At 37.5% G+C, this 25675-nt stretch overlaps 1 pseudogene; it reads left to right on the top strand.

Annotated features, from left to right (window-relative positions):
- Positions 1–777: 777 nt before the first annotated feature.
- LOC149792935 (uncharacterized) lies at positions 778–6119 on the top strand (annotated as a pseudogene).
- The last annotated feature ends 19556 nt before the right edge of the window (positions 6120–25675 follow it).

The following is a 25675-nucleotide window of genomic DNA, read 5'->3' as shown; positions in this document are numbered from 1 at the left end:
ATTAACGTGATGGGTATACACAAAGCTCTGGCAAAATCAAGCTGGAAATATCCCTACGTCAGCAAGTGAAAAAAGTAATTTTCATTAGATTTGTAAAAACTGGAAGCTTTAGTTAGGCTGCAATTCTTTCAGTTTAGAAAATATAAAGAAGGTGTCTTCGACTGCGATTAATCGGCTACAGATAAGTTAATGTATTACCTGCAACCTATTTAGGATTAGCAGGCCAATGAATGGAATGCAGGTTCGAATCCCACTCAGACTAGTAGGGATCCACTGCCGTAATGTCTCTTTGTTCAATGCTCTTTCCCCCACGTTTCGCTTATCTAAAGCAATACAGGAGACAAGATTATAATTTGTATAAACTAATGAAAGATTTGTACTACTCAGATGAGGGTAGAAGCGGCCTAGAGCACCAGCGAAACTTGTAATTTGTACTCATTTTATACGACACTAACAAAGCTGTCTGAATCATTTCCATCGTTTGCTTGCCATGGCTGTTACAGTATATCATGAATTCTTTTTACTTCATGAATATCATTTAAAATGAAACCACTTATCAGATTCGTTATATCCGCTAGCACAGGAATGTAACAGTTAAAAGAAAAATCCATAGTAGTGATGTCATTATCAGCACAGACTATACTGCTATATTTTCATTTAGGGAACAAAGATGTTGCTTTGGTGTTAGTATTTTCCTTCTAATTCCTAACAGGCTATCCTGTTGAAAACACCATCTTCTCACGCTGTACATCGAACGGCTGGTATATCCAGGTCGACATGTACAGGCTAAGGCAGATCTATTCTGATGCACGTGCATCTGATATCTACCTCGGTGAAAACTCGTGCACTGGATACAGCAATGGTTACACGCTTGTATTCCAACATGGTATCAGAAACTGCCTAACCAGTGAAACGGTAAGAAGCAATAAAACCACTGTGCGAAATATCCAATGCTAACCTCCTTTGATTTTCTCTACAATGTGCACTGGCAACAGCAATGGTTACACGCTTGTATTCCAACATGGTATCAGAAACTGCCTAGTCAGTGAAACGGTAAGAAGCAATAATACCACTGTGCGAAATATCCAATGCTAACCTCCTATGATTTTCTCTACAATGTGCATGAAAATGAAAATTAATAAATGCGATTTATCCGCACGGCAATGTTTTAGCTGGACGTAGCAGAACTATTCAGTACATCTTATTATTTTCTTCTTTGCACATTTTCAGATTCGTAACTGTATGATGTGATATCTGACTTTAATAATATGATTGGGGAAATATTACAGAGATGTAGCATAGTTTTTATATGTTGATATAAGTCAGTAGATATGTTAACATGGATGGATGGCAAGAGTTATTGATCTTGATATTAGACCGTGGATTATTTGCAAGGATGGATGGCAAGGGACGTACATCATGACATCAGAAAGTAGATTTGTTTACATGGATGGATGGCAAGAGATGTACATTATGACACGTACATCATGACATCGGACGGTGGATTTTGTCTACATGGATGGATGGCAAGAGACGTGCATCATGATATCAGACAGTGGGTTTGTTTACATGGATGGATGGCAAGGGATGTACATCATGACAAGTACATCATGACATCAGACAGTGGATTTGTTTACATGGATGGATGGCAAGGGACGTACATAATGACACGTACATCATGACATCGGATGGTGGAATTTGTCTATATGTATGTATGGCAAGAAACGTGCATCATAACATTGGACAGTGGATTTGTTTATATGTTCGGTCGACAACGGGCATATACTTGATATTAAACAATAGATATGTTTACAGGGATGGATGGCAGGACGTGAACATTTTAATATCAAATAGTGGAGTTGTTATATAGATGGATGACAAGAGATACATCATTGACGTCTGACATTGTATTGGTTTATATTGACGAATGACAAGGAGCATATTATTGATTTGGTCCTGAGCTGATGACAATGGATATAGACCCCGATATAAAACGGTGGATTCGTTGACATGGATTGATGACAATGGATATAGACCCCTATATCAAACGGTGGATTCGTTGACATGGACTGATGACAATGGACATAGACCCCGATATCAAACGGTGGATTCGTTGACATGGAGTGATGACAATGGATATAGACCCCGATATCAAACGGTGGATTCGTTGACATGGAGTGATGACAATGGATATAGACCCCGATATCAAACGGTGGATTCGTTGACATGGACTGATGACAATGGATATAGACCCCGATATCAAACAGTGGATTCGTTGTCATGGAGTGATGACAATGGACATAGACCCCTATATCAAACGGTGGATTCGTTGACATGAAGTGATGACAATGGACATAGACCCCTATATCAAACGGTGGATTGGTTGACATGGAGTGATGACAATGGACATAGACCCCGATATCAAACGGTGGATTCGTTGACATGGAGTGATGACAATGGACATAGACCCCTATATCAAACGGTGGATTCGTTGACATGGAGTGTTGACAATGGATATAGACCCTGATATCAAACGGTGGATTCGTTGACATGGAGTGATGACAATGGATATAGACCCCGATATCAAACAGTGGATTCGTTGACATGGAGTGATGACAATGGACATAGACCCCGATATCAAACAGTGGATTCATTGACATGGAGTGATGACAATGGACATAGACCCCGATGTCAAACGGTGGATTCGTTGACATGGACTGATGACAATGGACATAGACCCCGATATCAAACAGTGGATTCATTGACATGGAGTGATGACAAAGGACATAGACCCCGATGTCAAACCGTGGATTCGTTGACATAGACTGATGACAATGGACATAGATCCCGATATCAAACGGTGGATTCGTTGACATGGACTGATGACAATGAACATAGACCCCGATATCAAAGGGTAGATTCGTTGACATGAGGTGACGACAATGGACATAGACCCCGATATCAAACGGTGGATTCGTTGACATGGAGTGCTGACAATGGACATAGATCCCGATATCAAACGGTGGATTGGTTGACATGGAGTGATGACAATGGATATAGACCCCGATATCAAACGGTGGATTCGTTGACATGGACTGATGACAATGGACATAGATCCCGATATCAAACGGTGGATTCGTTGACATGGAGTTAGGACAAGATTGACTAAGATTTTCCATTAAAATTCTATATGTGGAATGATGAACAATTTATCAGTACAATGTTGAGTTTCAACAATAACGATATATATATATATATATATATATATATAGAGAGAGAGAGAGAGAGAGAGAGAGAGAGAGAGAGAGAGAGAGATAGATAGTTTTATCATGAATTGGAAGCGAGCAAATCTTTCAATTTCATTTTGGTCCAGCTCCATTAATTGGTCACAGAGGGCATTTATTGATAGCTGTACTTCGTAAAAAGTTTGGTGAAATATATTATACCGAAGTTACTCACATCAGAAGTTGAGGTATTATGAAGGTGAGATTTGTCTATTTATAACTGTCACTGCCGATTTGTTTACATACAAAACTATATCAACTGATTAATTCGTTATAAAAGGATTTGCTATGGGTAATATGCGCTATTTTTTTTTGCCTGCTATATGCGGATCTCGCGGGACAAGGTTAGTCTAGTATATTATAGACTACAGAGCAATATAATCCGTCAATTAGCTTACATGGAAATGAGATAATTGACATCGTCATCGGAAAGATTTTAATGATGTGTTTTCCATTAAAATCCTCCTTATTACAGGCTACATTACACGGTTGATTTCAGGAAACACAAACTGCCTTGGTGTGCAGAAATAGATTGTTTTATGCCATGCGAGATCCCCAACATCCATTCATTATACCGGGATACAATTGTACCGTGGATGTCGAGTGTGACGTCATGAGAAACGAAACGGTGTCCAGTGATATTACACATAACACACAAAGACCATTCGACTGGGAAAGTTCAGGGAACCAGTCACTACAAAGTCGCCGTGCGATTCTACACTGATCCCAACTTCCAGTATGAGATACCCGGAAATCCGCTACATGTAAAAGTTGGTGATGATGTCTACGTAAAGGCGTACACAGATACAGCTGACTGGTAACTGGGCTGTCAAATTGGCTGTCCACACCTGTTGCACCAAACCAGATCCTTACGCAGCCGACAGTATGAAATATTACCTTATATAAGACGGGTAAGTTTAGAAAATGTCACAGTTGTAAATGGTACACATTTCATAGCAGAATTATTTTCGTTTGGAAAAGTACTTGTTTATATCTCATATTAATAGAAATAAGGCTTAATAAGAAACCTACCCTGTTAATCTATTTTGTCTAAAGAGACCCAGAATGGCATCATATTACACACCTTGCTGGAACGTGTAAGAACGTGTAAGAAAGTCCAAATGAGTTAGCAGTTGGATGAATTTTTCCAACTTCTGCTGACTGGTTATTAAAAACATTTTTAACTATCCCCAGCCATACGTAACGACAGATCAGCGTTATCTGTAATAAAACTGATCTGGATTGAAGCAAGGGTCAAATTTAAGTCAAATTTAACTTGGGTTATGATGAGAGGTTCTTGAAATTAGGTCATCAAAGTGCATTTGTTGGTTCTGTTCCTTTTTTGTTTTATATTTTGTAACTTCCACATTAGACACCCGATATGCAACAACTGAAGAAACCTTCTTGCAAACATGTTTCCTGTTCTTGTCAGGTACTTTCAACAATGACAAATTTATTAGATGTTAAACGTAAAGCGTTTCCGTAAAGTTTAATATTTTTGATCCAACAGTACCTGTTTCAAAATTCAGTGAACGTCTGTTGATAGTGTCCCGAACGTAAATTGTTTTCAAAGTTTAATACTTTTTAAACTGCAGACATATTTGAATTCAGTTCGGCCTCAGATTCAAAAGCTTTAAAGGTGCTTCTCCTACAACGTTTTATATTAAATTTATTTAATTTCCCTTTAGCCCTTTTTGAGAAGGTTTATGTTATTTATCTATTTTAGTAGTTGTTGCCATATTTGATGGCATATTCTGATTGACACAAACTTGAAATGCCTTATTACAACTGGTGCATTAATGTATTGACTTAAATTGAAAATAGCAGATATTGACGGACGATGTACGACCGATGCAGGACCTTGCTATATCATCACAACGCTATTATATGCTTGTGTTCTTAAAAAGAAAAAGCTATGAAGACTATCTGTATGTTCTTAATATGTACAATCAGTACGCTCTACACTTCAAAAACATAGAGCATTTACAACATACGAAATACTTTACTTGAACACTGAAGCAAGATTTTTGTTGTTGTTGTGGGGTTTAACGCCATTTTTCAGCACACGATAGGCTATGTATGGCGGCCAGTATTAATGGTGGAGGAAGAACCCGGGAAAACCCGGGAAGAACCACCGACCCACGAGAAGCTACTGAAGCAAGAAGTTGTACAATAATATATTTTGAATGAAAAATAAGACCCCAAATGCAATTCAAATTAACCTTCATGTTTATTATATATTGATACACATGTCTAGGTCGAAGTACATTACATGATAGAATTTAAAATATAATGTTTATTGGCAGCACGATAGAACATAAATGTTACAAATTTTACAAACCTTTGGACTTATTGAAAGCTCAACCAATGGGCGAATCGTGGTGAAACTCATTTCTTTTTATGTTACGTAACTATGTCAACCTCCTATGGATCAGGAATATGACTCACGAATTTCTGTGATAATTTATATTATACAATTATTTTATCAATTTCACTTTGCGATTCTACTGTGATCCCAACTTAGCTATACATTTTAAGTGATGAGGTTTTACATTGTTTTTTTTTTTTTTTCCCAGATATGAAACAGACTAAATACGCATTATATTTCTCAATCAACTCACGAGACAAAGTTTATGTTCCGAGATTTTGATTAACATTCAGTCATGAAGATCTCTACATTTACTGCAATGTCACATTTTGCGAGACTTCCGACTATTCGAATCAACGTCACCAGCCTTGGAACCCAATAGAGAAGAGGAGCGCCGAATCAAGACCCAGACTGACGGATCATTCATAAATAGAATTGTACATGAACTCATTCACTTGTTTCAACGTTTGAACAAAACTAAAGAAAATAAGTTGATTGTAAGTCATCTGTATTACCTTTCAATAAATGTTGACATTAAATTAAAGCTGAAATCAAATAGACGCATTTTATTTTCATTGATATGGTGATGTTTAATCTTCGAGCAGTGATCAAATACATTGTTTTTTGTATGTGCATGATAGAAAGAAAACCCAAAGACCAATTTTTTTTATTTTTAAACATCTGCCCCATCCCCATTATAAAGAAATACAAATTTGGGACAACAATACGATGAAAGAACCATACATCAGGCTATTAATTCGGTATTAACACTGAGTTGCCACTTAATGAATTTCCTATTTTTAAATCGGTTTTGTCGGCTAATTAGTCTGTCTTGGTCGTTATTTTAGTTTGCTTCCTAAACAGCATATAATTAGAAAGATTTTGCTTTTATTTGAAAACCATCAGTTATAATAAAATGATAAAAATGTTTCATATCTCAAAATGCCTTGAAAATATTGCATATCTCAAGTAAAAAAATTGTTTCAAAGACAATGATTGGGTATCCATAGACAGATTACATGGAGGCTGCCATTTTCTCTCTGTATATGGATATGAGCAGCGATATCTTCAGTGAAAAAATTCTGGCCTCTCACCTTCATATGCTAAAATCTTTGTTTGAAAACCTTGACTTGAACGGAAACCTTCATACTAGAAAAAATAAACTTTCACGACGAAAAACTAGACTAAAATCAAGCATGAGTACCCAATAAAGAAAAAGATAGGAAATTATGTTAATTATTGTACGGTAACTGAACAGACAGCTTAGAGAAGGTCCTTGTTTAGAACAAATAATTGTGCCATAGAATGTACGGACATTTATTTCACTAGTTATTTTGACCACTTATTTTGATATGTAAGTATTTTCACGGGAGAAAGGGTGTGGAATCTAATCATCGGACCATCCAGGGTTAGCTTCCGTGGTGTGTCAGTGGGCAAAACACTTTGCTCTAATTGCCTCATTCTTTTGTGGCAGGCACGTGCAGGGCAAGATGGGAAATAACTGCACATACATGTAAAAAATAAAATACCGTCTAATGTACCGTTTTTCTTTCCCGCGACCTGGGGAAAAAAAAATGCATTTTCCTTTCTCTAGACAGAACTTTGTTTCCAGTAAAAGACAAGATGAGAATTCCGACCATTGTAAACTTTCAGTATACCAGGATCTTTCTTCATTTGGGTTAAATAAACTGAGATCTTTCGACAAAGTCAGATTCCGTTACAAACATATAAAAACATAAGACGGTTCAAACGCTAAATCAATGGCGTAACCATTCGAACACTGACAATATTTAAACTCGAAAAATGTATGCAAGAAAGAGATTGTGTCAAAGGCAGCAGCTTCCCGAGGAACAATAATTGAGCGAAAATCTAGTAATCATGAGCACTTGGCAGGAAAGTGTAGAAAACAGCCCTATATTAGATGCAATATAATTTGTAAATATCCCTGATAGATACCATTATTTACGTAGTATAACGCTTGTAAAAACTGTAGAGGTATGCTTTACATCGAACAAAGCTAAAAACTATAATTTATTAGCTGATAGTTTCATGAACGAAAAAAAGAAAATAGTTCAAAATAAAGTCCGGCTTGCATATGCGGTTTGATTAATTGGATAATGAATTGAATAAGCTTGATTGCATACATCATTAGATTAATGGGACAGCCGATAGAATAACTCGCTAAAATTTGAGTGACCGAAAGTTCACGGACACGGTGAAACAGTTCACAAATATACAGTAAATATTTGACAGACATTATCCCATATCAATCCCTGGTTAGCTCTAAAAGAGTTAATGAAACAGCTTTGACACCAATTTCCAACCAGTCTTCCTCATTTTCAAACATATCATGGATGACACGTGACATTATTTGAGGAATCTGACCTGTACTTGTAAAAAGAATTACAAACTAGACCCTGCGCAGTAAAATAGTGCTCCTAGACTGGCACATGACGCATTTCCGGTGTCGGATTAAAACATTTACCTTATTCCGATCTGTTCTTTGTCATCTGGAGTGGAATAGGCGGTGGATGTAACATGACACGATTTAGAGATGACAAAGCAAAAGACGAATTTTACTTGGCCAAAGATGGCAAGATAAGAAATGATGACATTGTAGCTACAAAAGGTCGATGTCAGGGTCAATCATTATGTACCAAAAGTAAAGTAATCTTTTGTGATTATCACATTAGCCATACCGATTAATTAAAGGAATAGCTTTGCAACTTTGTCCCGGCACATGTTAACAATGGCACAGTTGATTATCTATATTAAACCGTATATATATATATATATATATATATATATATATATATATATATATATATCAGCAGGTAGGGCGAATCCTACAAAATTTAGAAGGTCCCAAATGTCGAAATAAACCCTCCAAAAAAAAAAGGGTTTCAACCGGAAATAACGGTCGACTACGTTTCAAGAGGAACCTTTGGAGATAAACCTCCTTGGAGGTCCTCCTGAGTTAGTCCGAATATGGTGTCTGGTTAAAAAACCTATTAATGGCGCTTCGATTTACCAAATGAATCAATTCGTTGTCGTCGCTCTTCCTGCTGCTATGAATTAAAACTTGTATCTAACCCAATTCGATACCGTGTTCCAGGATCGTGTACATTTATTGTAATAAATCCGAGCTGGGTTATTTTAGCACGACTAAAGAAATTTTTTAATTTATTTATGTCCATATCGCCGCTACACCAGGTCTGATGATTATTTCGTCACGTGTCGTGTAAGTATCAACTCCGTTAAAGACAGTAAGAATATTACAGTTATCCCTGATCACTTTAGGAATTTGTGTATACCGCTGGGTTACATAAATTACATGTGTTTTTGTGTCTACCTCTGGAAAATATCCTAGCTGGATTTGATTGTTTATCCAGCATTACATCGTCGTAAACAACTAAATTGTTAATTGACCCATTAATATCATCAATAGTCGGTGCTTCATTGATGTCAGTTATAAATTCAACAATATCACCTCCGTTTTCATTTAACGATTTTGCGCTTTCATTAAAGTCTTTTAACACTTCGTAGCAACGCTGATCGTCTACAGATGGAGCTGCCAGATATAATTTATCCCATTTCATCCACTTCATTATTAAATTAAGTAACAACTGCGTCTTACCAGATGGACCAATGATAATCATTCGAATAGAAATTGGTAATGCAGCAATATGCTTTACATGGTTCTCGTTTTCTTACATTAGAAAAGTCCGTGATCTCCATTAGAATAATATAAAATAAATATGGATTTATATTGTGTGAAATGCAGGGCGCGCACGCCAACAAGTGATCTAACAACCATTGCAACAAGCAATAATAGATCTGCGGTTACTGGCAAGTTTGAACGATTCGGTACAAAGAAATTTAAATTTATCTCTACTGGCAAGTCAGGTGAAAAACCAAAACCAAAGCCAAAGTCAAAGTCAAAACCAAAATCAAAGCCAAAGCCAAAATCAAATAAAAAACAGCAACACGGGGGTGACATCGCAGCAAAATTAACAAAACTACCTTCGATTTCGTGGGCTAAATACCCAGGAGAAAAACATCTTCCAGGGTATAATTACTGCGGCCCTGGAACCAGACTTGATATCGGACTTGATGACCAAGATCAACCAAATCCGGGTGTGTATCCGATAAACGTTATCGATAAAGCGTGTCATATTCATGACGTAGCTTATAAAAGTAAAAATCTGCAGCATAGACATCTTGCGGATGTGAAATTAATTCACGCGTTAAATTCCATCACTGATAAATCTTTCAAGGAAAAATTAGCTAGTTGGTTAATAAAATCGGCAATGAAAGGTAAATTGGCGTGAGGTGCTGGTAATTAATTATAATGGAGTCGATTTATTATTCCCCAAAAAGGATACTGGAAGGGTAGCGCAGCAATTAGTAAACTCGCTCAAGCAGCAAACGTTACGCGCGATACTGCTAAAAAGTGGTTATCCAAACAGGCAATATGGCAAATTTACCAACCAACGCCTAAACAAATTCACTTTGCACATTTTGATGTTAGTGTTCCTAATGAAGTTCATCAAGCTGATATATTATTTCTGCCACATGATACTATTAAAATCCGAAAACGTCAAATTACATACAAGTACACGTTAACTGTAGCTGATGTTGCAAGTAGATGCAAAGATGCAGAAATGATAACGACTAAAACAGCATCTGAGGTTGCTTCTGCTTTTGAATGAATTTATCAACGAGGTGGTCTACGATGGCCGCATCTCTTACAAGTTGATCTTGGCAAAGAATTTCAAGGTGCAGTATCATAGGTGATGAAGCAACATAATGTCATCATCAGACGAGGACATGTTAGGCAATTGTTGAGCGATTTAATCGAACTCTTGCTGAGCGGTTATTTGGATATCAATACGCGAAGGAGTTGATTCAGGACAAGAGATCACCCGAATGGGTTGCAAGATTACCGAATGCGAAAGCTGCTTTAAATAATCAAATTACTCGAACAACTAACATGAAACCTATTAATGCACTTACTAAAAAACATATACCACAACAACGAGATTTTTCAGCACAATCAATACTGGGCGATGTAACTGTGAGATATTTATATGAACCAGGTGAACTTGAAAAGGGTAAAAAAAGAGCGACTGATCCTATCTGGAGCATCACGACACACAAGTTATCTAACATAACTAGATCTACTGGTAGACTAGCAATCTGCATACTGGATTCAACTGCTCCTCAACGTGGATTTACACGTGAACAACTACAAGTAATCCCCGAAGATACACAATTACCGCCTAGATCACTTAACTAGCACCTCGACGTCGATTACACTCAAGACAGGTCAGCACATTCTCGCGTGTATGACCACGGTTGTTATCTTTTCTATCTACGGTGAATTGTCTTGAATTATTACTCGAATACTGCCACAACATTATACAATTACAACTCGGAAAATGATTATTCTGCTGTTGTTTCAGTGTCATGATAAATTCAACATCAAGGTCAAATTCTCGATTTTTTTTGTCACTCTGTTTGTAACCAGCTAATTTTTTTCTTATTATATAACTGTTGTTTTCATTATTATTTCATCAGCCATTGACTCATCCAAAACAATCATTTGACCACTCGATTCGATCATCAATGATCCAAACAACTGTATCAGAGATAGTCAGTTCTTGAGATGAATGAATCGTCATTGCGTATCCTAGTGTCCACGGGGATTTATCAGCGCGCAGTGCATCTTCAACAACATTGATATCAACTGCAACATCATTTAATACGAGATTTCGTTTTTCGGTCTGTCCTGGTATATCAACGTCAGTATTTTGCCGTCGCGTATCAGCTGGTCTATAACACAACGGCACTGGCAACGTTGGAAATTTTTTCTTATGTAATTGAAATGACTGTTGTTGAAGTGTGTCTCTGACTATCTTTCTACTTGCCACTATCAAGTCGTTTGGTCTCCACGTTTGCAGAAAGTCGCTCATTGAAGTCTCTGAAATTATTTTACGCATTATTTCACATTGAATTTTATTCGGTTGTAGTCTGATTAATTTCTTAAACTCGTTTAATTCTGCATCAAGCGCTCTATAATGATTAGCCACTTATTCGTAATAATCAACAAAATCTTTTAACCACAAATGTGGGGATGGTCCAACAAACGGAGGTGGCTGACCGTGATCGCCGCACATTAACACAGCTGTATTTTTTGTTAATAACCAATCGAAAGATATTTTTAATGTTTCTAACGGTACCGTACATATTTCATCCCAAATTATAATCTTTGGAATGTATTTTCTCTTCCATTCCATCAGGAGTCCATGCGTCGTCCTTGTATCTGAAAAGCTGTGATAAGTGCATGAGTTAACCCCTCGTTGTTTCATCTCTCGCGCGAGTCTCTGTGTAGGTTTTAACACGACCATATCTGAATTCCGAAATAATTCAATCGCTCGAGTCGTCTTACCAGACCCTCCCGGCCCATTGAGGTAAACAGTCTTGTGTCTGGACACTGGATCATACACAGATGGTGCACTCAACATTTCCAATAATTCTGATTTATAATAACTATCTTTAATCTCAACGTCTGCGGACTCACAATAATCATATACCATTTCTTCATTCATTCTCCACGAACCCCATGATGCATCATCAGTCAAAACGAGTTACCGAATTCAGGTATTTCTTGTTGATGTAAAATGAGTCAGTTGCAACTCTAACTGCAGTGTCAGGGAATCTATTTATAATCGATAGCAAAATTATAGAAACATAAGCTAGCATTGTAGATCTTAAATGAGTATACTGGGGTGACTCGCCATCAGAATAACTTACAATTTTACCCAGCCGAGTTCCGTCAGATAAATAAGCTTTTTCTCGACTTACAAATATACCTCTCGCAGTTGCATCAGCGACCACAAATTTATACTCGGCGGGATCCATAACCAGTCTTGCTTAATATCGTTTATGATCATATTCACCGCCTTGAGTAAATTTACCAATTATTCTTCTACCGAGATCGTTCGCGTTTCTTTTCTCTTCGAGGTTGACGATTAATGTATCGTAATTATCACTTTCGCTATCAACCAGTTCAGGTGTTGGTAACCAAATTTCAGTCTGTGCCCGATATGATATAATTGACTCACTGACCGTCAACGATATCAGTAGTTTACAGTCAAGCATATATCGTAACAATGCTATTGGTGCCCAGCGCTTTTCACTAAAATGCCGACCAAACCAAGCATAACAAATAACATGAAGACCCATACCCATTTCGAATGACACTACACGAGCGAATCCTGTTAGTTCAAAATCGAGTAATGGTCCATTAATGGCCACTCGCGTCATCGAGTTCGTGGGGTGTCCAAATCTTTTAAAGTATCCAGAATATTCTCCCATCCCGAGAAAGCTTCCTGGATAACACGCAACCATATCAACTGATACCATTTCCTTGTAATTATACTTGGTATTCCACAATCCGCCGTGTCCGTATTCGCAACAACTTAATTGAACATCTTCAAGAAACTCACTTCGGGTTGGCTTCCAGGAATTTGTTTCTCTGGCAGCATGGGCTGCAACTGATGGAACAGTGAAACAATCAGTTAGTAATCGGTCAGTATCTTTTGAGTATCTCTGCGCAAGTTTTCTCATTGTTTCATGAAGAGATTTTTTGCGGTATATTTCACCGTTAACGCGTACAAACTGATCATATATTTCATTATCTGAACTCGAAAATAACCACACTGACACAGGATCGTTTTCACCTATCTGTTTAATAAAATCAAACATGTTTCTCTCAGAGTTCCTCCACTCGGAATTTTCCGAAGACGGGTAAAATCTTACAGTTCGATTTCGTGGAAATATTATGATTGCAATGGTCCAAGCGTGAACACAATGATCAATGATATTTACTGGAGCTTCGTTCCGATTATATTTCGATTCGTATAATACTTCCCCTGTTATCGTTGCTACGGTTATGGGGAATCTTAATGCTTTTTCTAACTCGGCAATATCGTTTATTGTAGCTCCTCTATCTTTGACCCGTTCAGCCCATTTTTTTATTTTTTCATGTCGTAAATCCGTTAGACCGTTTCTGCGCATCGCATTTGTAAAATGTTCTGTTACTCGTTCTGCTACACAATTCAGTTTTGAAAATTTCATTGGGGTAAGATCATTAATGTTGGTTTTTTTTATCGGATAAATTCCGTAAATGACCTCGGTCACAGGATACGCTCGAGCGTAATATGGTTTATCAATCCCAGTCAGCGCTCCTGGTTTGGAATCTTTACTTAACAGAGCAGTTTTTCCTTTAGCAAGGACAGGGTCAAGTTTGTCACGGATAATCCACCTGTCATCATCCGAACGCATAATAAACTTTACTCTGAAAAAATATTTTTGATTGAGGTAATCGATAATTGTTTTCGCTCGTGCATCACTCATTGTAGCGTCCTTGACATCGTCCTTGACTCTGTCAAGGTGTATAATTTTGAATGTAGACCACACATGAGATGCTCCATCATTACGAAATTCGTCTTTGGCATTTCTGATAATATCAAAAAGACCAGTCAGGGCTTGCCTCCGTGAATCAGGAGTTAGTCTGTCAAGATCAAATCTAGAAGCATTCCGGGGTTTGATTGCAGATAATCTCTCAAACTCCTCCATATTATATTTAAGACAAACATTTAAATAAGAATATATATATATATATATATATATATATATATATATATATATATATATATATATATATATATATATATATATATATAATGCCTCAAACCAATCAGTGCAAGTGGCTCAATGTAGGATCTGTAACTCCTTGTAACAAATCTTGCAGAAAGGAATTCTGCGGAGAACATTTACAAAGCATTCGGAAAGGGGGTTTAGGACAAATACCGTGTCTGAGATGTGGTGTTGTGGTCAGGGGTAAAACACAGTTATGCGCAAGTTATGAAGGGGGGGGGGAGATATCGTGAACTTAAGCGATATTATAACAAAAAAAAATAATAATGATGTGTTGAAATGTGTGCGCGATTATATAACTAAGTTCTTAGACAAATATAAATTAGACAAATAACATTATAATATAAAATGAACCAGGAATTTGTCCCACACCCCATCATCAGGAATTGAGAAATGAATCGTAATGGTAATATTAGAAATTGTAGGTTGAAAAAAACAGTTGGTGCTGTTAATAATGCTGGTTATCTAAAGTTCAGAGATGGGAATAAAAACTATTATAATCATCGATTTGTATTCGAGAATTTTTGCGGAGAGATCGAAGACGGTCTTGTGATCGATCACGTTGACAAAAATAAACTTAATAACTCTCCTCAAAATTTACAAGCCATCACACAGAGCGAAAATGCTGCACGAGAAAGTACCGGTAAATTTAAGAGCGTTACAAGGAGAGTTATCAGATATTTCAACATAAGTACCCATTAAGAGAAAATATTTAAGTCAATGTATGCGGCTTGCAAGTATTTCGGTATTAACCAGAAATTAGTCCAATTTGTTGCAGAAAATATAATCAAATAAACTTTTTCATACAAGTTTAATAGCTGGATTTTATTTCGTTATATAGACACAGATAACGGAGATAACTCTGCAGCGGCTGTGTAAAAGTCAAAGATGCAATTATCTCCCCGAGATTGCGCAACATATCATTACCTCACAGGTAATATATTATCCAGCGCGGAGAACTGTATACAGTTTCTTTTACAGCCAATACAGTTCGTGGCGTAGCCGCCTTATTGTATGCACACTGCATCACAGTCTATTTCAATAACACTTCCGCGTTTGATGACATCACAGCCTATTTTCGCATTTGTCAGTACATGTAAATGTTATTTTTGCAGTAATGTTTAGATTCTAGTTCAGAACTTGAATTCAGCAGTTTAGAATCTAGTTCAGAGCTGCAGACTGTCAATAGTTACCTATATGATAATTCTTAAATCCTATATGATTAGATAAGACCGTGGTGCAGTGGTTAGATCGGCTGACTCTCGTCCCCGACTATGTCAATGCTAATGGATCGAGTCTTCTAACGGACATACTGTCGACGGTGCCAATAAATATGGCTTTTATAATTGGGGCGGCAGCCGAAGCCGTTCATGTACATATCTCTCCCATGTCAATCGTGGGGGTGACGTTTTTCACCCCTGGGATTTAATCGGGAGGGGGGTATGTAATGAAAAGTACACAAACAGCCTTCTGAATACTCTAACATTTCGCTTCACTTTCGCTTAGAGAATTCGTTGGAGGTATGTTTGTGAAAGCGGACCCCAAAATAAACAGTACCCTTGGATGCATAAAGCTCTACGTCACATGGGTTCCACAAAAATCATGAAGGATGCCGAGAATCTATAAGAAAAGATCTGTAAGACAAAAGTCTCAAAGATAAAATCTCCAAGATAAAATCTTAGGACAAAAGTCTGAAAGGACCTCGTGGAAAAGCAAATGCAAGACCTATCAAGATAACCGCTCATCAAGGCTACTGTTTATTTTGTTGTTTTTTTTTTCTTTTAAATATATAATTATATAAATAGTGAATTACGAAAATATCAATGATGTAACTTCTGCTATTAAAAAATTAGAAGAAAATTAATATATCTGATGAATTAAATCCTGAAAAAATCATGTCTGACTTTGAAACATTGTATGAGGCTAAATTGTAAGGTCGGTATATTGTACCTGCTCAGTATAAATTTATAAAGAAAATCCAAATAGATTTATATAAATCACTAGCTACAATAGAAGAACAGCAACTAGATGAATTTGTCCCTCTCTGCGGTGCAATCGAAAAAATTAGATCAGCATTATCTGAAGAATCCGAAGCCAGGAAGTTAATTCATACTCGTGCAAGACGGTTGAAAAAAATTATATCAGACTGTGTGTTAAACCCCTTGATTACTGGGAAATGAAGTCAGGTACGTGGAAATGAAATTGAAAGTAGAATGTCAGTCTGGTTGCAATGACAGTAAAAAAAAAATATTTTTTGCCTGCATCAAATACAGATAATATTTTATTTTTACCTACATCAACCTGATCTACATCAATCTGACCTGCATCAATCTGATACAGATTTTATTTACCTACATCAATCTGACCTGGAGTTATTTTCACTCGTATTAATCATACCTGCATCAATCTGATGAGTTATTTTCACTTGTATCAATCTGACCTGCATCTGATGAGTTAAATAATATTTTCTTAAGCCTATCAAATTTAATGCAGGAATGCGCGTAATTTAAACTCTGGTCTCTGTCACATGTGATCATACAAATATATTTCTGCCGCAGTTCATCTAACTGTCCCTGCGTTAATAAAAAGTCTTCATTACCGAATACATCAATAACCAAATCAGCTGTGCTGACCGGGGACTGCATAAACACCTCTTTGATGTAGTTTTCAAGTGCTTGCTTGTCGAGTATAAAAACTTGCATGTGTTGGTATATATATATATATATATATATATATATATATATATATATATATATATATATATATATATATATATATATATATAACACTCGTTTGATTAATTAGAAATCAGGGTTTGTCAGGGAAAAAAATTTCTTTGCAGATATATTTTTTACTTTTTTATTTTGACTAGTAAACACCCCTGCAGAATTAACAAATCGGTCGATTTTCATGATTTTGACTAGCTAAGTACTCTCCGAATTGAGAAATTTCCTATAATTCTGAGCGACAGTAAAAAGAATTATCCACACTGACTGTCAGAAGAATGTTTTGAATGAGATTTTTTAGGATAGAAATCTTAAGACAAAATCCTTAGCATTTCACAAGTAGATTAATATGCAGTGTTTCAATGTCTTAAATCCAGAAGGTGGCCAGATTAGTTTGTTAGTTTGAAATGTATTCTTGATAACAGTGGATTATAACACTTCAAATAAACCTGATTGATCGGTTCCTGCACAATCAGATATCCAGGTGGGTCTTTCGGGGTGAACGAATAAAGAACAAACCCTTGCTGGGCTTGATTTGATACTGTCGTGTCCGTGCTGTAGCTGCCATTGATTACATCACACACAAGATTGACCTCGACCACAGTGGTTATATTTACGATTTACGGGGATACATGTCGGCCTGTTCCTTCTGGGTCATTGTTGTGCCGGAGAATAGTTGCTGGTGGCAGTGTTTTTCTCCACGCAGCGAGTATATTAGGAAAGAACTCATCAATGAGATCGCTGACTGATTTTTTTTGTTCGGGGACACTATACTGAGGGAATTTATAATTCGGCAGATCTGCTTCTGTTAACGAGCGCGCAGTTAAAAATCGGTGCTTAAAATCATCGGTATTTAAGAGAGAAATCATTATCTGAATTACCCGATAGTTGATATATTCCATGTCGGATGCAAGCTGATTTAGCATTTCTACGTTTTTAATAATCTTGTCGCGTGAAGTTATATCGGAAGGATGTTCTTGAAAGAGTTTCCGCAGTTGCTGTAGTTTTTTTATGTTCTTGATTAATTTCGCTGAAGTTTCTAAAAATCTGATTTGGACTAAGTAGGTTTCTTTCAGTATCAAATGACCAAAATTCGGTTCCATCACCCTCATCTCTATACCTAATAGCCATCGCATCTTCACTCAGCGGTGAATTTCCTATTCTAAGTAAAATATATTTGTACGATGGTGCCATATCGTGGTACGAAGTCTTATCCGTGACATGATTAGACTTTTTTGGTTCTGGTTGTATCAGTGCTGCTTCAGGTGGAATTTCAGGCCATCCTAACACTGTTCTGATCGAACTCTGATATATATCCACAGCGTAGTCTGGAGTGCTTATTTCCATTACAGAAGACAAAGTTGGTTCATGAAGGGTTATTTTTATCTTGGATACTTTTCCTGTGATATTTTTTATTCGACGTTGTAATTCCTCATCGATTTCTTCGATTTGATAAGACCCGGTTGGTATCCCAATCACGTTCCAGTCGGGTGTACCATCGGGTCGGTTTTTATTTGCAAACACAAACGAATTATTTGCTGGTAATCCACCGAACGATTTTGATCTGATATTGGGCTAACCATGATATGCTCGTAATTGTGCTAGTGTGATTTATTTTACGGGAATTGCAGTTGGAAAATCAATACTAAATTCAGGGTTAGTCGACCTTACGGTTATCATCTAAGTTTTCTTCGGGTTTGCATTTTAGACAATGTCGAGCAGAGCTCGATGAAGTAATTCAGTCATTATGTATCTTTGTTGTTTTTAAATGGCGGGTGCAGTCTTCGTATATCTTAACCATTAACGCGAATTCTGAATCTGATATTGTTTCGTCGTCGATGCTTGATGATATCAACGACGATAATTTTGAGTTGTTGCTGTGTTTAGTTGTATGACAATATCGTGCAATTTTGTGGTCGTTCACTAGGATATTTTTTTTCGCGATTATATTAAATATACCTGCGATTGCCGGTGATGAAGAAACGCATATTTTTACTGCGATTGTTGCTGGTGTTAGTGCTGATAATTCTACTCCAGTGGATGCAACTAACGCGGATACTGAGTATACTAACGCATCCAGGATGACTGCTCGTCGTTTATATTTTTTTTTACTTTTATCGTGTATTTGTCGATGAGGGTTTTAACTTTGATTGCCATTCGCTTACTTGATCATATCTATATTGTTGCGCATCTAATGTTGTTGTTGATGCTGTTGTCGTTGACTTCGTCAGGGGGGTAATTTATTATTTTACGCAGTAACCAACTGAGATATTTCAGCTACGAAATCCAAACACCACCAGTAAGATGTTGCGTTTGATGTCTTATCGGATGCTTCCAGTATAAACTCTTCTTCGGTTCCGCTATTTAATATTACAGTCACAACCCCGGAAAACTTGTCGGTGGAATGTCGCCAGGGATATGTTGTGAAAATCTCAAATTTGCAGCACTGAACACAAACAGTCTATACACACCAGTAACTGTTGCGGTATATTTGATAGTTTTTTTTTTTTTTTTAGACCATGTTGCGAATCCAGATAATACCGTGTATGCTATGTTGGTAATATGCCCCCGAGTAACTCCAGGTGGGATTTTAATCAGATTGGTTTTGTTAACGATATCAGGAATCCCACTTACGATATCTTGCTATGTTTGTTTCATCGTGTCAATGTTGGTTTTGATATCAGCAAGTTTACGGTGAGCGGATTACCAAAGAATTCCTCTGAAGTTTCATTAATTTTTCTAAAGTTTCTAGGAAGATTTGAAAACGTGTTTACGTGAACGTCATACTCGGCCCGCAGCGTGGATAATTTATTGTCTACGTTGTCGACGTATAATTTGTTTTCAGCATCTTTGTCGGATGTTGGATCCGCTAACACCAGTATTTTGTTTTCGTTCATGTTGAGTTCACCTGTCATTGTGTCACCAGTATTTTTTAGGCGATTAGTCACACTTGCTGCAATTTGATCTCTGATGGTCGTAAACGATATACTTGAGTCTCTGATTTTTCCGCTGTTAGTAAACACAGGAATGTTGTCCGGGACAGCTCCAAGAACCCTGAGAACTATGTCATTCAATTTGATATTGCTGGTTCTTAGCTTGCCATGTCGGTCCTGAAAAATAACAACCTCATCTGGGTCTATCCCGGATAACGATAAAAGATTGTAGATTTCATCTTTGGTCGCATATTTTGATAAATCTACATCACCACGTTTTTTTAATCTTTGCTTCGGTGAGAGATCTTCCGTAAATATCTACCATTATTCTTTAAGGATTGTTTAAAATGTGAAATCGGCCCTAGGTATACTCGTGCACGACTTTGTGAGGCGGTTTGGTTGATTTTGATATCGCGTCAAGTACATTTAATACTTCACGGCCACATATTGGTGGACCGGTTAGTGTTTGTTTTGGTAGCGTTGAGTACCAGACTGTAATGGGAGTACTTCGTGCGCATTTGAGGAATTCGACTGGTGGTGCTAACCTATACGAATCGAAATAGATAATTCCACGTGGATCAATCGCGTAAGCAACCCAGTGAGTTCCTGGACGATCGCTGTTATCGAGATTAATAATTCCAGTTTCTGAATTATTCGGTTGTCGTGGTAATTGATCTCGCATTAAAGCTCCTTTGAAATTTTTTATTTTAAGTTGTTTAGCAGTATCGAGCAAATCAAAATTTGACATCGGTGCGTGCAGTACTTAGTATTGTGTTAAAATCGTTGTGGGTACCATGAAGGCGGAGTTTCTGGAAGTCTTAGACCCCGTCCTTTTTTTTGTATCTTTTTCCAGTTGCTTTCTTTAATGCCATTTCAGCAGCTGTTCCAATAGCTCCTAACGCGGATGCTTTTGCGACAGCTGGGCGAGCAGCAGCTACCAGCGCTGGTATTTTCGATTGTAATTTTTTATCTGACCAGAGGTCAAAGTAACATTAACGTGACTATATGACATTTTATAATTAACGCGGTTGATCTAATTGTCTACATTTTATAATTAAAATTATCTGACCAGAGGTCAAAGTAACATTAACGTGACTATATGACATTTTATAATTAACGCGGTTGATCTAATTGTCTACATGTTTTTGAAAACTACATGTTTTCGCGTTTTTCGATTGTAATTTCTTTATCTGACCAGAGGTCAAAGTAACATTAACGTGACTATATGACATTTTATAATTAGCGCCAAAGATGACCTTTCTAAAATCCCTGCAAAATCCAAAGATGTGAGTTAGTGGAGTCGCGCACGAAAAACTTTTATCTTCTCTTGACAACATTGCTTTGCGTGTTGCAAATCCTAGGTTGTAAGTCGCGCTAGCATCTTTTATAATATCAAAATCAGCACCTGGTCTAACTTCATGTTCAAAATCAGCTGGTTGTGGATTAACTGCAGTATTTTGTGGTGTTCGCAACTTAATATAATGAAGATGATTGGCGTTGTCGGTAATATCTTTAGCAAACATCATTGATGGACCAGCGGATCTTGTGTAATCATCAGAATATCTTGCTAGACCAATTATTGTTGTAGCAGCATCGACATCATTCTGAATCGATTCGATATTTTTTCCATCAATCATATAGGTGGCGCTACTAAACAATGCCATGATCCCATTGTTGACAAAACCAACTCGGTCATTGACACCGTAGTTATTATTATCCGCCCTCACAAGTTTACCTTCTACTTCAACAAACGCCTCACAAGGCCGAAAATATCTACTTTTATCATGAACTTGAAGTTCGATACGCCATCGTTGATTTGCTTCTTTTGCATCATAGGAATAAAATTGATAATCACACACTGAGTGATCTCGCTCGACCGGCTCATCTATGTTAAATGCTGGGTCGGATATGCATTTGAACATTTTATACTATTGCGTATTTTTCCAAATGGTAATTATCGTCGTCGCACACGAAGTCCACTTCCTGCTATCAAATTTGCTTTTATTTTTCTTTGTGCGTCAGATTCCTGACTTATTAACGCTGCTAGTCTCTGATTTGCATTTTGATTTATCACCTTACTAACATCCGCGGACATAATTTCGATACTCGGTAATTTCACCGGTGGTTTTCGCCTTATTAATCGCGCTAGTCTTTCTTTGATTGCCGAGAGCGCCTTACCAGCAGCACTAACAATTGCACCAGGAACTTTTTTGGCAACCACGTTAAAGGGTTTATCGATAACTGTTTTGCAAGAGGGCCAAATTTTGGTGCTAACCCTGCATATAATCTTTGAGTCACATCACCATGTCCGTCTCCGTAAGTTGCTCTATAGATTGGTAATCGTGAATTTACTGCTCTGTTCTGCACAGGTGTATGCCTATTATATTTGACCATGTTATGCTATTTACTATTGTTTAATCGCTGTAATCATCAACGAGTTTATCAACGAGTTCATCAACGAGTTCTCGGTAAATACTAGCATCCATGACACCACCTTGAAACAATCGCCGACAGATATCAGCTGCTTCATTAATTATTTCTGGTGAGTTATTCCCAGCGCGTTTTTCTCCTATTAGAACTTCTAACCGCGAAACTTCATTGAAGGTATTATCAGGGCAAGGAATAAAACCACTTCCCAAACCACGGCCAGTTGCACCGGATGGTTTTTTTGTAGATCGTTAATAGGTGATTCTTTAGCAGCAAAATATACTGCAGCAGGACAATGCTCACGTGTTACTTTTTCAAGATATTCAGGTTTTAAATAAGTCTTAGAATTATATCTCGCAACAATAGCGATTAAACGAGACATTGGATGCTTTTGAAGATTTTTTTTAGGAATCTCTTCAACATCTCTGCAGGATATGATGGTAATTCGGACCGGAGTTGAGATTGTTGTCGTTCTATTTGCTGCTGAGGCGAAGGAAGATATAAAAGAGGATCATCTTGGTCTTTTTCAGATGTAAGAGAAAGCTCATGGTGTGAAACAGTAATAAAAGACTTTTTTTCTCTCTTCCTTTTCAATATTTCTTCTGTTCTCGTATTTCTCGTTGCCGTTCTCGTTTTTATGCTAGCGCTATTTGTCGTTATTTTTTTCTCGTTCCTGTTTTCTTCGTTCTAGTTCTTTCTCTTCCTCTTGTCATTCTTTTTGCTCCATAATATAATTTGCTATCCCCTGCAAATAAATGTTATGATCAGTACTTGTTTTATCTATTTGTTCATCACCTCGATTTTTTTTATACAACCAATAAGTTCACGTTGGTTTACCTACTTTAATATACTTGGGATTTAAAATATCAGCTCTGGAATTAAATCTTTCGACAGCATACTCATCACATTTGGCTATATCCTGGTGGGTTTTTGTCTTATAATTTTGAATTTCTTCTAGACCCGCTTCAGTAAATTTCCTTCTAGGATCAATTATCTTTTATTTTCTAATTTGGTTCTACAACAGCACCTTCAGGTTGAGGCTGGACCGCAACCATTTTCTCAGCAGTTTCTTTTAATACATGAATAAGGCTTTCTTTTTTCTCACCTGGTTCCTTTTTAGGTCCCCTAATAGCAGTTAAAATATCTCCAGTAACCGCGGTAATAGGTTTAAATAGGTTCCGTTTCCGCTGCGTACTCAACTTGTGCTTCCTGCCGAGATTGCACATTTTTTTGAACTCCTTTTTAACATAGATATATTTTTTAAGTGCTTCGTCTCGCTCTCTAGTTAGTCTAGCTGTGTAAGATTCCTAATGCACCATTATTTGGTATAGCACTTTTTAATTCATAGCAGCAGGGAGCGACGACAACGAATTGGTTCATTTGGTAAATCGAAGCGCCATTAATGGGTTTTTGAACCAGAAACCATATTTGGACTAACTCAGCAGGACCTCCAAGGAGGTTTATCTCCAAAGGTTCCTCTTGAAACGTAGTCGACGTTATTTCCGGTTGAAACCTTTTTTTTTGGAGGGTTTATTTCGACATTTGGAACCTTCTAAATTTTGTAGGATTCGCCTTCCCTGCTGCTTATATATATATATATATATATATATATATATATATATATATATATATATATATATATATATATATATACACACAGGGCCGGCCCCATACCCGGACAGTCTATCTGGTGCCCTTGGCAAGGTTAGATTCTGGCGCCCCCCCCCCCCCCCCGCGGAAAATATCAGTTTCAAAATTTATAAATAATAAAATAATTAAAAAGATGTGCACCCTGAAATCAGCGCCCTAGGCGGCTGCCTAGGTTGCCTATATGGTAGCGCCGGCCCTGTATATATATATATATATATATATATATATATATATATATATATATATATATATATATATATATATATATATATATATATATATATATATGTGTGTGTGTGTGTGTGTGTGTGTGTGTGTGTGTGTGTGTGTTTAACGGTGGGGATGTTTTCTGGTGGGGGAACTTTTGCTGGGTGTCCCGCTTAATTTGGTTTTCGTCATCTAGGGGTTGACAGCCCTCGATGTTATTGCCCGGTTCGAGTAAATATAAGTATTTGATTGTTCCCATCAGGAGTTGCGAAGGCGAGTTTTGCTCGGACTTCACATCGAACTGGTATTTGCCAGTATCCCTTGGACAGGTCAATTTTCGAAAAATACTTCGCATTGGTCACCCAGCAAATATGGACTCAGTGTCAGGCAAAAGCTCCACATGAAATTCCGTGATCCTGTTCACCTTCCTGTAATTGACGCAAAATCTGTGTGTACCGTCTTTCTTCTGTACCAACACAACAGGAAAGATATACGCCGACTCAGTTGGCTCTATAACTCCCAAGTCTATCATAGCTTGAATTTCATTTCGGACGGCTTCTAATTTTGCATATGGTAGCGGATATGGTTTCAACTTCACTGGTTTCTCATCCAGTAATTTCAGGGTGAACTCCTCCAACTGCGTCTTGCCAGGTTGTTCTGCCAAGACGCTTGAATACTCTTGGAGTAAAGACTCCACTTCCTTAACTTGCTCTGACGTTAACGTCCCGTCAAGCACAACGTCGACGTAGGTTTCTTCCATCGTCAAAGGACAACTAGGGAGTACTTCCGCCTCTCCTTCGTTGTCGTCGATTCTTCTGTTAGAACCGTAGCTACCATGAAATCTGTGGGTGTTTCTCTTTTACGGTAACGTTTCAGGAGATTTACGTGGTACAACTTATCTTTGTCTCCTACCCGGATACGGTAGTTCTGTCCGCTCTTTTTCTCCGTTACCACGAATGGTCCCCTCTATGAGACTTGAAGTTTGTTGTGCTCTAACGGTAGCAACAACAAAACCTTGTCACCCACCTCGAAGTGGCGTTCCTTCGTCCTTTTGTTGTAATATTTGGCTTGACGCCCCCTTGCTTCACAGAGATTATCCAGAGCCAATTTAGAAACTTCGGAAACACATACCTACACCCTAATATTACATCATGAGACAGTACCGACAAACACGCTGCTTGAATTCGTCCCTTTACATACGGCGAATAAAGATCAATGCTAACGACCGGAAGCAAATCCTTCAGTTAGCAAACTGGACCTCAACCGTCTCGCCTGTATAATCCCCAGGCTTGACATACCTACTATTCACCAAGGCCGGATAACTTCAGCCAGTATCATACAGTACGGTTGCCCTCT

This window comes from Sinohyriopsis cumingii, chromosome 8, assembly GCF_028554795.1.
Source record: "Sinohyriopsis cumingii isolate HCF-2022 chromosome 8, ASM2855479v2, whole genome shotgun sequence".
Taxonomy (NCBI): domain Eukaryota; kingdom Metazoa; phylum Mollusca; class Bivalvia; order Unionida; family Unionidae; genus Sinohyriopsis; species Sinohyriopsis cumingii.
Note: the sequence above shows the minus strand (reverse complement) of the source record. Positions and strands in the feature narration are given on the sequence as shown.